Below are 16,861 nucleotides of genomic sequence, written 5' to 3'. Positions count from 1 at the left end.
CAGATTCTGTGTCTCCCTCTCTCTCTGACCCTCTCCTGCTCACGCTGTCTCTCTCTCTCTCTCTCTCTCTCTCTCTCTCAGAAATAAAAAAAATATATATATGGATATAACTATAATCATTCAGGAGTAAGACCTCAAAGTAGTTGCCTGTGGAGAGGAGGAAATGAGGCTGGGGGAGCAGGGAACTACTGTTTTTTATAATAAATTTGTAAAACCACTTGGTAAAAATAACCAAAAGATGACAAATAACAACGAGGCCAGGCAGTTCTTCATTGCTAAACTTCATTGTGCGATGCTTACTTTTCACGCTGTTTTGATAGTAAGAGAGTGTAAAAATCTTTGTACTTTAAAACAAAGAAAGTTAAATAACTGACAGCTACTATTATATTAACACCCCTTCAAAATCCACCACCTGGTGTCCTACATCCTCAGCAATGACACTCCTTCCTACATAAGAAAAACCCAAATATTCTCTACTTTCTTCCAGCCTGCTCTGTATTACCCAAGCCACAAAAGAATAACACCATTAACAGCATATAATTCAGAAGTCACACAAATGATTCGAGAATGCATCCATGTAATTACCATGTCGGTGATTTACCTTACTAACTATGCATAATCCCAAATAACATTTAAAAGTTTTGCCTAGACACAGATTAGTTCAGGAAAAACTATACTGGGACCTCTGAGAATAACAGAACTTGGAAATAAGATTTGCCTAAAATGATAAAATATGAGGCTGATCAAGAGTTAACATTCCTTTTCCCCCTCGATACTCCCAAGGTATAAGCTGCATCTTGAAAGCTATAAAAGTGAGAGACAAAGTAAAACCAATCATTGTTTCATAGGAATGCAAATTTGGCCTAATATTTCCTTCTCGCCTTAGCTAAGCTAGATGTGAACTTTCATTTATGAGCATTACATCACAGTTGATTTCCATCACATAATCAAAACTGGATACAAGCAGTATCTTAGCCTCAAAAAACCATGAATCACTTGTCAGCCTGTCAATCCTCAGACCACACTACTGGCTCAGGACAATACAGAATTAACAACTCCTCATGCACTCCCCAAAATAAAAACTTTTGTAGAAAATTCATTCAATTATAAACTTTTAAAAAACGGATGCAGCTTAAGGATAATAGGATACTTTTTGTCGCATTTCTTGTGGTACTTTTTGATATTTGGATTGTTTAAAAATTTTTAAATATTTTTTGAGTGTCAAATAGGGGGATGGAGTGAGAAAGGCATAGAATTTAGCATGTTTTAGGAACGGTGAACAGCAGAATGTCCCCAGGACTGTAGTGCTGGGTGAGGCTGGAACAAAGTTCCAGGAGCCAGGCTTCAAAAATCTCATGCTGTGATGCAGGGGCTGGATTTTAAACACAGGTATTAGAAAGACAATCCTGGGGGCTGAAAAATCTTAGGAGTCAGAGCTAGTGGGGAGGAGGGTCCTTCTTGCATTATCACATTTTCAATCACAAGAGCCTAAACTAGAGCAGCAACAATGGAAGTAAAGCCAATGGGAGGAAGTCAAAGAAACTTAGATGGTTGAATCCAGATTTGGGAACTGCTGCGAAGTGAGGAAGGATAGAAATAGGAAATGAGGCTTGATAAGGGTTAGCTTGAGCTTTAGCCCCCACACCTCACCCGCCCCTGGACAAGCCCACCCACGGCCTTCCATACGGTAGAACACATCTCCTCCATTATCTCAATCTGATAAAGGAAGTGTGCTTGGCCAGCTCAGCCTTAAGATAAATTGCCTGCACTGGTACCAGCCACACTGGCCCTGAGCTCCCACCACTCTGGGATATTGAAAATACTACAGGTGAGGCTTTAGCAGGTGAGAATAAGAGCACCCCTGCTCCAGGCTACCACCTCCACAGGAGAGAAGCTGCTGGAAACTGAAGGGTATGGTCAGGAAGCTGGGAAGGAAACTGAGGAAGATGTGGCACAAGATGCGGCTGGAGGAAAAAGTCATGGTGCTGGATATAACCTCACACCCCGGCTGCCATATCAAATGTCCCCACTCCTCTGCTGAGTAGATTTGCTGTAGCGGTGGAAGACCTGAGGCAAGTTGCAGGAGATGTAATATTTCGTAGACATTTTCCTCCGTTTTCCTACTTTCTGGTTTGCGGATCCCTTTCCATTTTGGAGCTCATAGTTGTCTTTTCGGGTCTCGAGTATTTTTGTGGGCCTTCGGGACATTCATAGACCCTAGTAGCACCCCCAATGCTCTGCTCTGTGTGGCAGTCAGGGAGCCCCCGGCAGCATCTGCCGGGACTGATAGGGGTTGGGGATCAGAATACCAGGATGAAGAACTACGGTCAGGGTTTCAGCGCCTGTCCTGGCCAACTGGTTTTGCACAGCCCAGCAGCTACAGCTCCCATCTTGGGGGACAGCCAGAGAGGATGGATGGCCCCATACAAAATCACCCCCATTACAATTCCGAACGCATGCGCTTTGTGCCCTACACAAAGGCAGCCTGGCCCAGAAAACACTTACCATTGGGAGTGGAAGGTAGAAAGGCAGGGACGGACCACATATAGAAGCAACCGAATCATACAAAAAGTCCCTTTAACCTCTTTCAGCTAGCAGTTCAGAAATACACAGGAAACCCTCGATATTTGCAGAGTCGTGATTTGTGGTTTCAGACATGCACAGCGCTGTTTGCTCCGCGCTCCTCGCCAGCCCACACGGCTATGCTGCAGGCAGCCAGTGCGGCCGACACACGGTCCATGTGTCTCTACAGAGCCCCCTCAAAGTGGCCTTTCAGCTCCCCGGAGTCCATGAGGGGAAGACCCTCACAAGTCCCCCACAGATGCACTCTTTTTAACCCCTGTGGTTGAGTCACAGATTCATAGGAGGCCTGAACTGGAAGGCAGGGATCTTAGAGACCTAGCCCCCTCTGTTTCTGACTCCTGCCATTAGAGCCCCTGTCTGATGCAATCAGGAAGGGGTGTCTCCTAAGCAGAGGCTGTTCTCTCTGGTTAACGTACTACGGTGGAACTGTGATTGAGAGGGCTTCTCCATCCACCCTGCGGACAATCAGTGCCGGCAGGCTCAATCGAGAAACCCTGCCCCCACCACCACCAATAGCAAGAATCTTCTGGGCTAGATGCTGAAAGGCGGGAAGAAGAGATGGAGGGAAGGGCAGAGGACAAATGCAGAGAGTCCAGGGCGGAAGATCATGTGCCAATCCAACATCCAGGTGCACTTGAATTCAAAGCCCATTCCTCCCATCCCTTCAACAAGTGTTCACCCTAACTAGTGCAGTGGATGCAAACAGAAGAACACTCATGCCTCCCGCAGAGGGGGATGCAATATAAGCTGCAGAGGCTGGGTGTGCCCTCAGTCACCATATTTTCCAAACCGCGAGTCAGAGCTGTTCTGGAAAACCCAGGTCATAGAATAGCAAGAAATATACAAAAAGAACCCTGAGTGTAGGGTGATGAAGTAAGGCTTATGTATAGATGTGCCGGGACAGTGCAGTTGGTAACCTGAATACAGCCAGGCGCCCCACATCACCCAGTCTCCGTGAGACTGTATATTTCCTGAGAGTCATTGGGCAACTTACACCATCTCTCATGGAATGATTGGACTAACTGATTTCAAACAGGCAGGGATAAAGGAGTTTTTGGAGGTGCACATGGGTACTTAAAACTATGTTCTCCTAGAGTTCAAGTCTTGCACTCTCTTGTCTTGTGTATGGTGCTCATTTGGCCTCCCCCCGCCTCCAGTCTTTATTTGGACCAAGTTACACGTCAGCCCAACCCTGTCTGAGTCATCATACTTTCTAAATAATTGCCCTGCGGTCTGAACTGATGTGCAGGCTTGAGGCTGACAGCAGCAGGTCAACTCTGCAAGCTGCAAACCCATATTTTGTCATTTACTCATGAAGTGGTGCCCAGTGCCTTTTAGCTGTTTCTCTCATGTGTGTGCGCACACGTATGTGTTGTGGGCCTGCCTGAGGACCCTGCAAGCACTTGAGGGCCTGGACCACCTCTGTAGAATGGGTCATAGAAGAGCAAGGTAGAGACACTAGGACTAAGACAGATGAAAAGATGTGGCTCAATCTCTAATTCTGGGGCTCACTCCTGGCTGTGCGATCCTGAGCCAGCCCCTTGACTTCTGATGCTGGGCTTTCTCGAATCTAAAGGGTTGTTGCAAAGATTAAAAATATGTGTGAGCGCTTAGCACAGTGCCTGGCTTAGGAAAAATCAATAAATGGTGGTGAGGGTCAGGATTCCTCTGGGTGTTCCCTTGAAGGAGCTGACAGCCTTGCCTCCCGTCAGGTCACGCTAGGTCCAAACCCCGGCCTGAAGAGGCCTGCTGGAGTCACATTCAAGAGCAGTGAGGCTCTCTCCTACTGAAAATAGAAGAACCGATCCATGCCAAAAAGGAGAGAACATGGAGGAAAAGCAAGCAACCGTGCTCCTTAATGCCTTATCGCATCTGCAGAGCCCAGCACGGTACCTGACACACAGAAGACACCTGATACAAATTTTTAGATGAATGACCGAATGAGTGACTTATCTGTTTATCGATTTGCACATCTCTCTGGAGTCTCTTCTCCACATGCGGTACCCCGTGCTTAATGAGCTGCCATCAGAAGAGTCCCAACAGAAAAACATTCTTCGTGTATTTCAAGATCCCATCACTGATGTTAGATGAAATTAGGGACGTCCCCAGGAAGGGACGAGGCCTGGACTGGGAGTCCAGATTAAAGAGTGCCGGCTGGGGTGTCCAAAGATACCAGTGCTCTTTCCTGTTTTAATTAAAATCAATAATTATTCTTTTTCCAGCTACAAAAGTAATTTATGTCCATACTAGAAAAAAACTAGAAAGCGTAGACAGGCTAGAACAAGAAATGTTTAATCTTAATCTTATTTTAATATTTATTTACTCCAGAATTTCTCTATACACAGATCCATTTCTAGCAGAATGGAATCATACCAAAAATCAGTACCCTTTTTTTGTTGAGCAATTTACTTTGACCATTTTTTTCCCAAAGTACTACATACTCTCCACAGAATTTATTTTTCTTTGGTCTAGGAAAGTGCTTCATTTTTTAGTTAGTTTTGCACACACACACACACACACACACACACAATAAGAGGCATGGTCAAAATCTCACAAACAGTAACAAAGAATAATAAATAAAATGCAAAGTAGAAGTACCCCTCCCCCACTATCATCCCCATCACAGCCACAGAGGTCAGTATTTTATAGCTGCTAGTGGTTGTTTAAAACCTGTAATCACAGCATATCAGTCACCTACTTAAAATCTTCCAACAGCTTCACACTCAGAGTAAATTCCAAGCCTCTCCTCACCCCTCAGGTCCTCCTCTTTCGGCGCCTCCACTGCTCCACTGGGCAGAATAAGACCCGCACTCCAACTTCTCTATGGGCTGGCCCTGCAAGGCCGAAGCTCTGCCACGCATATGCCTGTCTCCAAAAGGGACTGCCTCTACATCCCTCTGGAAGCTGTGCTCTCCATACAGGGGGGAAACTGAGGCACACTGAGTGGCAAACTGTGTGAGAGCAGGCCACCTCTTGGGCCCCTTCTCTGTCAGAAGGCCTTTGCGATGAACAAAGGAGCCTTTCTCTGGCTCTCACATTCACCTTCATGTGGTACGGGGTAAAATGTGTGAGGACAAACTGGCGAATGGCATGGGCGAGAGAGCCACTGAGCGGGGCTGCAGCAGATCTGGGCCGTGGGCCTCTCTGCTAATATCTAGTTGTATGGCTTCAAACCTCTGAGTTTCCATTTCTTCATCTATAAAATGGAGTGAGCGGGCTGGCTCACCAAAATCCCCTCCAACGCTAGCTGCATTCCAGACTAGCAAAACCATGGTCACCTAGGGGACTGCCACCACATGATGGCAGTGCCCTCGGGACAGAGCCAGCCCCAGGGAAGGGAAGTTCTCTGTCCTGGGCCTGCCTGCAGAGGCTCTGAGCTGGACTCTGGCTAAGTGGTCGGTCTCCTGTATTCTCAAGAACTCCATTAAGCAGGTCATTTTTACCCTGGTTTTACTCAACAAGAAAAGTGAGGCTCAAAAACATTAAATATGCTTAATTCCTCACTGCCGGTAAGAGGCAGGGCCACGAGCTAGAGCCAGCTGATCCAAGCCTCAAGGCCTCTGTTAAGCTCTGAGTAGAGTTCATCGGAGTTTTACTTTTTGTTCTGTTTCTTGAAGCACCTGTTAAAAGACTTTATTACAAATGCATGGAAATATTTTAGGCTTAACGTGTTATAACACAAAGTACAGTAGACTCTTGAACCACACCGGTAGTTAGGCATGCCAACCCCCCCACGCGGTCAAAAACCCACATATAACTTTTGATTCCTCAAAAAGCTTAGTGTTCCAAATGTTTTACCAGTAATATAAACAGTTGATTAACAACAGTAAAATAAGCTAGGAAAGGAAAATGTTGTTAGGGAAATCATCTAAAAAAATATCTACAGTGCTGTACAGCATTTATCACAGAAAACCTGCCTATAAGTGGACCTCCACAGTTCCAGCCTGAGTTCTAGGGCCAACCATATCATACCCAACTCACTGGATTTATGATATTCAATTCAGTCAACTATATATCCTATAGGATAAAAAAAAAATTCTTTTATTAAATTGACCAGGCATGAGTTAACGAATTAACACAACCCTAAAAGCAATACAGAATCAATACTCTGACCCCTATCTATTATCAATGGATCAGGGCCTAAATAACCCCCATTCTTTCTACAGCCAAGACTCTGAAACCTGTGAGTTCGTCAGAACCTCCAGGAGGAATCGTTACACTACAGTTCGCAGGATCCATCCTTAGAGTTTCTGGTTCGGGTATCTCAGTAGAGTAGGGCCTGATCATCTTCATTTTTTAGAGGTTCCCAGGAGATGCTGATGTCGCTAGCCCAAGGACCCCATTGAGAGAATCTTCTTGCTCATATAGCTCCTACTGGCTCAAGCATTCAACTGTCCCGGCTGTAACTGCCACTGTTTTACCATCACTGCTTTGCTCCTGTGTTCAGGGTAGGCTGTCTACCTACTTCTCTCGCTCTGGCTCTCAGCAGAAGGGAGAGCTTGGCTTTCTGCTCCACACCAGCTGGCAAAGGCTGAAAGCAAAGGCCTTCTAAGTAAGCATGCCAGCAGGGAGAGTTCCCTATGATGAGCCCTTGGATCAGAGGGAAGGCTGTTCCCCTTTCAAAGCCTAAGATCTTCCCTTTCCACCATACATTGGGTGTCTATTAAGTGCTTGCATCTACATACAATTGGTTTCTTCACTAACCTTTTTTTTCAAAGCTTTGAATTCTCCAAGATGAAATGTTCTTTTTTATCCCAAAATACAGCTTTCTCAGAACTTTTGCACACACACGCACATACACACACACGCACACATACATGCACCAACAGAATGCAACCAGGATTTTCAATAGTGGCTTCCGCACAGAAGTCCGAGAGCAAGCAGCTCTGGCCGTGTTTCTGTTTGGCCTGATTTCTTGCTTGGAGTTGTCAGGTATAATCAAAGGATCGCTGCTTTTGGAATAAAGAGCTAAGTTCGGGGGTGCTTTCCTTGATTCCCCTCCTTTCAGGGTTGCTAGTTGATGAGAACTACTTAAAAATCAGGTGGTTTTTTTTTTTTCTTGAGAGGGAGTGCAGTGTACTTACTGAGTGTGCTTTAAACCAGCCAAGGCGCCCTGGAGCTGGGCTGAGGAGCTGCCACACCACACCCCTGTAAGGAGACAGATGGGCCTTTGGGGACCTCCATCTTGCTCCTGTGTGCACTGGAAGCCATTCCAGCAGGGCAGCGGTGACAAGGCCCTGTCACTGGGCTATACAGGCAGGCAGCCAGGATCCAGTCCCAGCCCACCACCGAAGAAGAGTGTCCAGGGGCCACTTACTTGGGCTCCAGGACAGTATGTGGTCGTGTATCTGTTGCGGGACGGGCCTGGATGACCTCAGAAATCCGCTTGAGCACAGTCTGTTAGCAAGAACAGGAAATGGTTTTGGCCAAATGTGCTCATGAATATGCTTTAGATGTGACAATACCTTAGCATTTGTGAACTGTGCATGACCAGGGAGGGGCTGTTGTTGTCCAAAAGCTGTAGAGCCCCGCCTGCCAGGGCAGGACCCTGTGGAACCAAGGTGGGGGGCGGGCTCCTAGAGTCTGTTCCCCACTGCCCCAGGGGCCTGCTCTGACCACCACACTTCCTGCCCACGCGGCTCCCTTCTGCACAGAATGCGGAGTGAGAGACCATCCCCGCGTGGGCTGCGTGGGACAAAAATAATCCTTTCCCTTTTCCTCCCCCTTCAGTCTGGACCTCACTGACACCCCCTTTCTTGACATACATATATTAACTTAATATGTATGTTGTTAAAAATTAACCACCGAATCACAAACCTAAAACAGACTGAATTTTTTTTGGCACGTAAATTATACTTTGATAAAGCAGTTAAACATGTTCTTTAAAGATAACAGTTTTTAATGTAAAGATTTCAGTAGATCTTTCTGCAGTTCAGCTCTGAATCAAAACTAAGGGAATGTTTCCAGATGATCACACACGCGTGCATGCGCACGCGCGCGCACACACACACACACACACACACACACGCAGGACTAAAGTAAACGCTCCTATGTAGAAATAAGCACAAAGAGCAGAGCCTGAGAGGCATCCCGAGGTCAGCAATACAGGCATCTGAGTCCACGGATGGCTGCCGCTTCGGCCGCCAGAGAATGATATTCCTTTGCCTTCAGGAAGCAGGGACCCTCCCAGACACCCCAAAGGGCATGCAGGTCCCAATCTCCAGGGCGTTCTTTGCAGCATTTACTCTCTGATGGAACATCAAAAGAGCAAAGCAGACCACACAATGAAGAAGCCGCTAGAACCCCTTCCCAGCCCTGGCCTGGTCCCTGGGCCAGCAACCCTCAGGATAGCCTTGCAACAGTGGATTTCGGCAGTATTTCCACAGCATCACACTTTGAAGACTTTTATGGCTCAGGTATTTAATACTCCTTACGCTTGAATGGGGTAGAATAGACTTCAACTTGGCGTCCCTTTTGTTATTGTTGTTGTTCTGAACTTCAAAAAGAAGATGTCCCATCTATTTTTAAAAATTCAGGAGACTTGTACCTGTAAGACCTTGAAAATGTCTAAGTTACTTGTCTTCCTGCTGCTCTGTTTTGCTTGGTCAAATAGAGCACTACCAATGGCAAGTTCTCTAATGAGTGATTAGAGGGTGGGGTGTGGGAGGCTGGATTTTCTGGTGATGTTAGCGTGAAAGAGCAATTTGTGACGAGCGCCAGGGAGCTCGGCTACACCAGAGGCTTGGCAGATGACTAAAGCCTCAGGGTGGGGGTGACGGTGGGAAGCTAGGGACCCAAACCAGGAAAAGATCAGAGGCAGTGGGTTCATTTATTTTGACAAACCTTTTCTTTGTAATCATCTGTAATAAGACCACAGTACATTGTGCCGTGTGTATGATATATTCCGAGAAGGTAATGAAGTCTGGGGGACAGGCAGCATAACTCAGCTCCCAGCTAGTAAATCCTTGCTTAGAAGTAGGCTAAAGTCAGAAGAGTGTGTGTGTGCGTGTGTGTGTGTTAAAATTATGGAGCTAGTACATTAGCAAGGGCAAAAATTAGCCAAGTTCTACTACTACATAGAGATTTAGAACATCAGAGTACAGTGACTACATTTTTCTGTAGAGATCTTTACAGCTATTTGAAATTATGAACCCATAATATGCAAATGCATAGGGCTAAGAAATACACATTCTTGGCAGAGACTGAAGATGTTATAATGTGTGCTGTAAACGGCGACGCATATGTGTATAAAATCCATGCGCACATACTAACTGGTCGATTATCCCCTCTAAAACCACACATAAATTCTCTTGACAGGAATTGGAATTGCACACACATCCCAAGAATGAACAGACTCTTAATGTGCTGTGTGTGTACGGATGGGAGTATGAAAAAAAAAACAAAAAACAGAATGGGTCACTAGGCTAAGAGAGCTTTCTGATTCTCAAGCGTGACCACAAAGGAACTTGGGGCTATAGTTTCCTTTTGAACTTGATATTATACTATTAGTAGTAGTTGATAATATTTATTAAGTTCTGGGCTCTGTGACAGCCACTATCCTGGGTATTTACCACCTATGATCTCATTTAAGGAGGAAGAAGAGAGAAAAAGAAGAAGGGGAAAGGGTGTATGTGTGTGTGTGTGTGTGTGTGTGTGTGTGTGCCCGTGCGCCCGCCATTGAAAGGCTTTACCACCTTGTCAAATGGCTACAATGTAACAATTCACAATGGTGAAAATGTTAGTTTGTCCATGAAGCAGGCAAGAAGGGGAATTAGGTCACCCAGGTACTCAGTGGGGGCAGAGTCCTAGTACAAAGATGTGTACTTTTGTGGCGACACTACTTCAGACTTGGAGCCAAAATCTAGGCAATAGCCATTCCTGAGTAGAGAGCAGAAAACCAGGGAACCGCCATCCAGAATCTGAGAAAGAGGTAACAAATTCCTAAAATAGAATGTTGCTGAGTCAGGTCTGTGCAAATGCAGGATCTTGAAAATTGTAAGGAAGGAAAAGAAAAGCCTTTAGTTAAACAATGGTTTTTAATGACTTCTGCAAATAGGTGCCGCTCAGCGAGGTGGCTCAGTCTGGTGCATCAGAATCTGTCATGAGAAATTTCTGGCGAAGCAACGAAGACAGAACACAGTGTGATTTAGTTTTCTATAATGTAAGCAGAAATGTTATTTTATCAGATAATTCACTTTTACAACCTTTCTCTCTACCTCCAACCATCCCTCAAAAGCAGTTTAGGAAAATATCCAGGGCTCCAGGTGGACAAAGGCAAGCTTACACACACCCCCATCTTCCAATGGCTGGCAGGACGGGGCATGGCGGGGGAAGGGGGTTGGGGGGGCTGCCCTCTGCTTTCTCGTCTGTAAGACCTGGCTTGTGCACCCAGTTTCTGAGTTTTGGAAATCCGCTTAAGTCTGAGCTGGCAGATGATTTGCAGACAGGGCACAGGCACATCTAATATCAGAGGGCAGCCAGAAATGGGAGGTACTTCCTGTCCTCGGGGAGTTCTGTATTTTGCAAAGTTGAAGCCAGGAGCCTGAGATGGCCATCAGCTCCTTCGCTGAGTTCTGAATGTACTCATGCTTCATCAAGGCACAGATTCCTAAGTCACAGCTACCAACAGTCAGGGAGATCACAGGCAGGCTTTTGTGTTCAAGTGGTCTGTATTTATTTGTAAATTAGTACTAAGACAGAGAAACCTTGAGATTGCAAAGATGGATATAAATCCAGTGGGGGCAGCTTATACAAACGTGGGCCTTGGAATGGGGTCCTTGAATCTCTCCAGCACATCTCACAACATAACCGTTAACACAGAATTTCCTAGCCCCCAAATCGTTTCTTCTGTTTCTGTCCATGCATCGCCCCAATGGCACGTATTGTTTGGCCCACATCGCACAGAGAATAACAAAAGAGGAATTCTCATCCTGGACCATGAACCACAAGGTCATGAGCAAGTGGTTTTCATAGAAGTTGAAATATAGAACCATCCATCTACAGAATTTTGAAACATGGGTAAAGGCACACCTCTGGGATTTTAGTGACCGGGTATTCCTATGTGCTGGTAGTTGCATTTTTACAACAGGGCTTTAAGTAGCTCCTGAAAAGCAATTTCTTAAAATGCCACAGGAAACAGATACTGGTCAATGAATAAAAAAAAATTCTCCCAGTTTGGTTCTAGAGTGAAATACATGTTTTGAATAGTTGGTATGGAGTGGATTATTTCTTCCCAAATTCTTACTGTTTAATGCAAAGATCCACAGTATGATAGTCCCTGAAGCATACCAGAATTGAGCTAAAACAGGGGGAAAAAAATAAAAAATAAACTGAACAGAGGGAATAAACAGCTTGGGAGTTAAGATCTGCTGCGCTGAATTCTCCGGGCATGACCCCCTTAACAAAATGCATTTCCTCCTGCTTCCTACATGGGCCTTCCCGCTGAGGGGCTACCTCGTCGACGAGCACCACATGGGTCATGTTGGTACTGCCACCATCTCTTTACACAGGCTGTTCCTCCCTCCCTGAATAATCCCCAGGAAACCCGGTGTCCATTTAAAGTGAAGTGAAGGAATATGGGATCTGAACAGATGGGCAGTGGCTGAAAGAGGCAGCAGAGAGAAACCGGAACATGGTACCACAAGCTGTGGTCAGGAAACCTTGCTGCTCACATACAGCCAGTCGGCCCAGAGCCCCCTCCCTGGCACCCTGTATCCCCACCCCCAAGGCAAAGAGCTCAGTGCCCCCTCTGAGGCTTCTATGTTCCTTCATCAAGGCCGCCCTAACGCTGCATTAACCGTTCTCTTGTCCTATGGCAGGCACCCCCAAGTGCACCCCCCCACCCCGTGCTCAAATGCGAATGCTTTCCTGCATGCTCTTTCTTCCCTGCTCCCCCGACTCCACCACCACCTGCCCGGCACATAGTAGGAACTCCAGAAACACGGGCTTAATAAACGAATGTTGACCATGCGACTCATTTCCCAGAAATTTCCATGCAAAAATTGTTTATTCTCCTCTCAACCCTCAAGCAAGTAAGTGGTTTTATTCTTTGAAGCATTCTGTGAACAATAAATCAGCAAATTTAGAATGCTACCAATGTGTCGATAGAAAACTCAGGGATTGCTTTCATAACAAAAATTGTCGGGGAAAAACCAAGAGTATTATATAAGCAGAAGCCTGGAAACATCTAAAATCTCTAACTCTAAGGGGCTGGTTAACTAAGTCAAGGAATACCCATACAGTGGAATCTATGTAGTCAAAACAAAGAAACAAGAAACAATGAAGAAGTTCTTTATAGTCAGAGAGTCAGATGCCCCCAAGATTTTGTGTTCAGTGGAAAATGTAAAGTGAAATACAGTGTGTATGGTATGCTTCTATTTCGGTAAAAACCTTCCGAAGTAAACTTCCGAAATACAGACACACGCATATATACACCTAGACACATGTACACACATTTTCTTGTATGCTCACAACATATCTTTACACTGAAAAAACCAGCGATAACAGTTGCCTCAAAGTAAGGGGACCAAGAGATGAGGAGAGAGAAAGATGTTTTGTTTCAAATACCCTTTCGTACCTTTTGAATGTTAAACCATATAAGTATTGACCTATTCGCAAAAATTAAATTAAAAATTCAAAGCAAACAATGTGTGGAAAAGTAATAAAAAATCTAGTTTAGGAAAACATAAAAGAGAAATCCTCACTTAAAAAATGGTTCGAGGCAGCCTGTTGAGTCATCTGTAAACTGTGGAGGAGACAAAATCTGGGGAGGCACCCTCACATGGCAGAAAGGATGCCATGGTGGCCACGGCCATCTCAGCTGCTTTGATGGGTGACCAGAGAGTGCTGGTGCCTCTCTGACCCTCGGTTTCCTCATTTGTGAATGGAAGTGTTTGGATCAGCCCTTAAAGCAGGCAGGCCCCTTCCTAGTGTGGGAGAAGGAAGTCCTCAGGCAGATACACCTAGTCACTTGGTGACAATCTAATTTAAAAAGAAGAGAGACACTCCTTTATAAAGGGAAAGAGAATTCCCCGTCCCCACGTGCCACATGGGAGTCTGTGGCAGGGAGATAAAAACCTCAAATCCCTCCTCGCCAGAGTGCAATAAAACCAATGTGTCTGACTTCAGGAGCTTAAAATACATTTGCAGACACACCCTTCCCTCCAAACACACCTGCTGCCTCTTTCCTCCCTCTCCCCACATCCTCTCTGGACAGGCCGAGCGCCCATTTATGACAGAGCTGCAATATTTCCTTTTTTGTTCTAATATTTCCTGTGGGCCCCTCCCCTCTTTCATGCCTGCCATTCACAGCCATCTGGGATGACCCAGGGACAAGAAGATGCTGCAGAATTTAAAGACAATGAAAATGTGTTGCTTTTTAAAAATAATCGTTAATGCTCAGCTCCCTTGATCCCCAAAACATACTTTTACTTAAATGAAGGCAACTTAATGCTGGTGAGTGGATATTGGCCATTGCTAGAGAGGCTTCTGTGTCTCTCTAAATTGTCCAGACAGAACTTTCTACCAGATGCTTGGAAATGTGGGGCCCGGACAATGTCACGGTCGCTCAAATTTTCTCTCCAAGCCTCACTTCCACCCTCTTCCAAGTTAGAAAGTGGCTAAATCTGTTTTCCATGCCTTTCTCTTAGGAATTAGAGCCAGAATGTTCTTGGAGGGAATGCCAGCTCATTTTACAGATGGGGAAACTGAGGTGTGCATGGGTAGGAGGGCTCCCTCAGGCATACACAATGCACCCGCCCCTGGGTCAGGACAAAAGTCAGGCCCCACAAGCCTTTGCTTCCTCCCTAAGGTACTGGCTTTCACTCGTTCCTGCCCAGAGGCCTGGCTGTCTCCCCTGCAGTGTAGACTCCCCCTCCCGCCCTGAAACACGGGCCCCTCCCAGGCCGGCCCACCTGACCCGGGCCCCAGGCTGACTGCGCCGACCCAGGGCAGGACTGAACCCCTGCAATGGCACTAGTGGCACACGTAGAAACAGTGACATTTTGGATATATTGGGTTAAATTAAACGCATTTCCTTTTCACTTTTTGCTTCTCCTTCCTTTTACTTTGTTTTTAAATGTGGCTACTGGGGAACTTAAAATCACATAGATGACTCGCACTGTATTTTTACCAGGCTGCACCGCTCCAGGTCAGATGCTATTACCCATTTAGCTCCCAATCAGCAGAACTGACCTGCCCCACGAGCCGTTCTGTGTGTAGCCCGTCTCTGTTCTAAAGGCCAACTCATGCCCAGGAGTTGAGGAGTAAATAATGTGCCCCCACTGCCGGTGACACCGAGAAGGAGCGTCTGAAGACTCAGGGTGATTTTCACAAGTGTATCTCCCCTTCCCTGGGAGGGAAGGAAGGAGGGATTCTGGTCCCTCAGGTGACACTGATTCTACCCTCACGAACAGTGGCTTCCCAATGGTCATCTTTCCCATAGACTGGATTTGTATCCCCTTGAAGTATGGAGGCAGCTTGGGGTGGAGGCAGAATACAGTCTTAGATGTCTGGGGGCCCCCATCCTCAGCCTCCCCTCCTCTCCCTTCGGGTTAGGAGTAGAATCCACAATCACATGAATAACAGTGCCTTCCATGTACGCACGCCTCAGTCTTTGTGGGGAGTCCTGCCGTGTCTTTGGATCATGTCACCTCATTTCCCCATCCACCCCGTGAAGCAGGCATTCAGCGTTTTCTAGATGAGGAAACTAGAGCTCTGAGTGGTTATGTAACAAGCCCAAGGGGATCAGAAAGGTGGCCAAGCCATAGGATTCAGGTCTTACCAGCTCCAAACCCCATGCTCCTCACCCATCCCTTAACTTCTTGAGGCCTCAGTGTCCCCATCTGCAGTACAGCCATGGAGGCAGGGTGGAGCTCTGTGACCCACAAGGACCCATCCTTCCTGGAACTGGTTCTGGGCTCATGAGGAGCCGCCATTTTGAAGAGCCTCCACCTCCTGCCACTCCCTGGGTAAAGGCCCTTCATCCTGGGCTGACAGACTCGTTCTCTCAACTCCTAGGCTCCACAGGGCCGCTCTCCTGCCTGGCTGCCCTTTCCCTCCTGTCTCCAGGGGATTAAGCGTCTCTAGTGCCTTATATCAACACTCCATCTAAACATCACCTCTTCCAAACACCGCCCCCCCCCCCGAAACTGGTAAGTCAGAGAAGTGCTTCTCATGCTGCCCTTTCCTACATCCCAGGACGTGATGATCTTCCTCACCCTTTCACCCCCAGGGCCCTGCACTCCCTCCCCAACCAAACTCACTCCCCAAAGTGGCCCTGATGTGGCCAGATGGGCCCATTCATGGTCTCTCCTCCCACAGGGAGAGGTCTGCCTTTCCTTCATCCAGCAAAATATTTCCTGAGCACTAGCGTGCAGTGGGCATTCTTCTAGGCCTTGGGAACATGGCGGTGATGGTGACAAAGGCCCTGGCCCCTGAAGGAGCAAAGGCTGTCTCCAAACAGTCATGCCCTAAACACACAAATCCAAAGACCTGGGCTCATATTTATCAAGATTCTGCTGCTGTTCTTACCTTTAGGTCAAAGAATGACTGATTAGTGAATGGGTACTGGGTTTGGCTTTTTGCAGGCATGTAACAGTTAAATAACATATGATATGTGATCTGAAGGAATGCTACGCATCTATTAAACTATGTTTCCATAGAATATGATGGCATTGGTAAATGTGATAAAATGTTCAGTCAGGAGACATGGTGATGTCCCTTTCCACCTGGTGATGGAGAGAGATGAGGAGTGAGCAGTACCTTCCTAAAGTGCACCAGCCACGTGCTGGGGGCAGGGACTGTTTTCCTAATTTAAACTATAGAAGATAAAGCTCACTGAAATCTTCCTGGCCAGTGGGGAGATGTGGAAAATACATTTTCTTCTAAATATCAGTGATTCAGGTGGGAATGGCTCAGACTCCCAAGAGAAGAAACCCCTCTGTTTATTAAGAAATGGCATGAAGGGCACATGGGTGGCGCAGTTGGTTAAACATCTGACTTCGGCTCAGGTCATAATCTTGTAGTTTGTAAGTTGGAACTCCAAGTCTGGGCTCTGTGCTGACAACTCAGAACCTGGAGCCTGCTTGCTTTGGATTCTGCATCTCCTTCTCTCTCCCTGTCCCGCCCCTGCTCATACTCTGTCTCTCTCTCAAAAATAAATAAACATTAAAAAAAATTTTTTTAAGAGATGGCATGGATTGGAGCACCTGAGTGGCTCAGTCAGTTAAGGGTCAGGCTCTTGATTTCAGCTCAGTTCATAATCTCATGGTTCCTGGGA

Source organism: Hyaena hyaena, unplaced genomic scaffold (genome assembly GCF_003009895.1).
Source record: "Hyaena hyaena isolate Hyena2069 unplaced genomic scaffold, ASM300989v1 scaffold_33, whole genome shotgun sequence".
NCBI lineage: Eukaryota > Metazoa > Chordata > Mammalia > Carnivora > Hyaenidae > Hyaena > Hyaena hyaena.
This window is presented reverse-complemented; position numbering follows the sequence as displayed.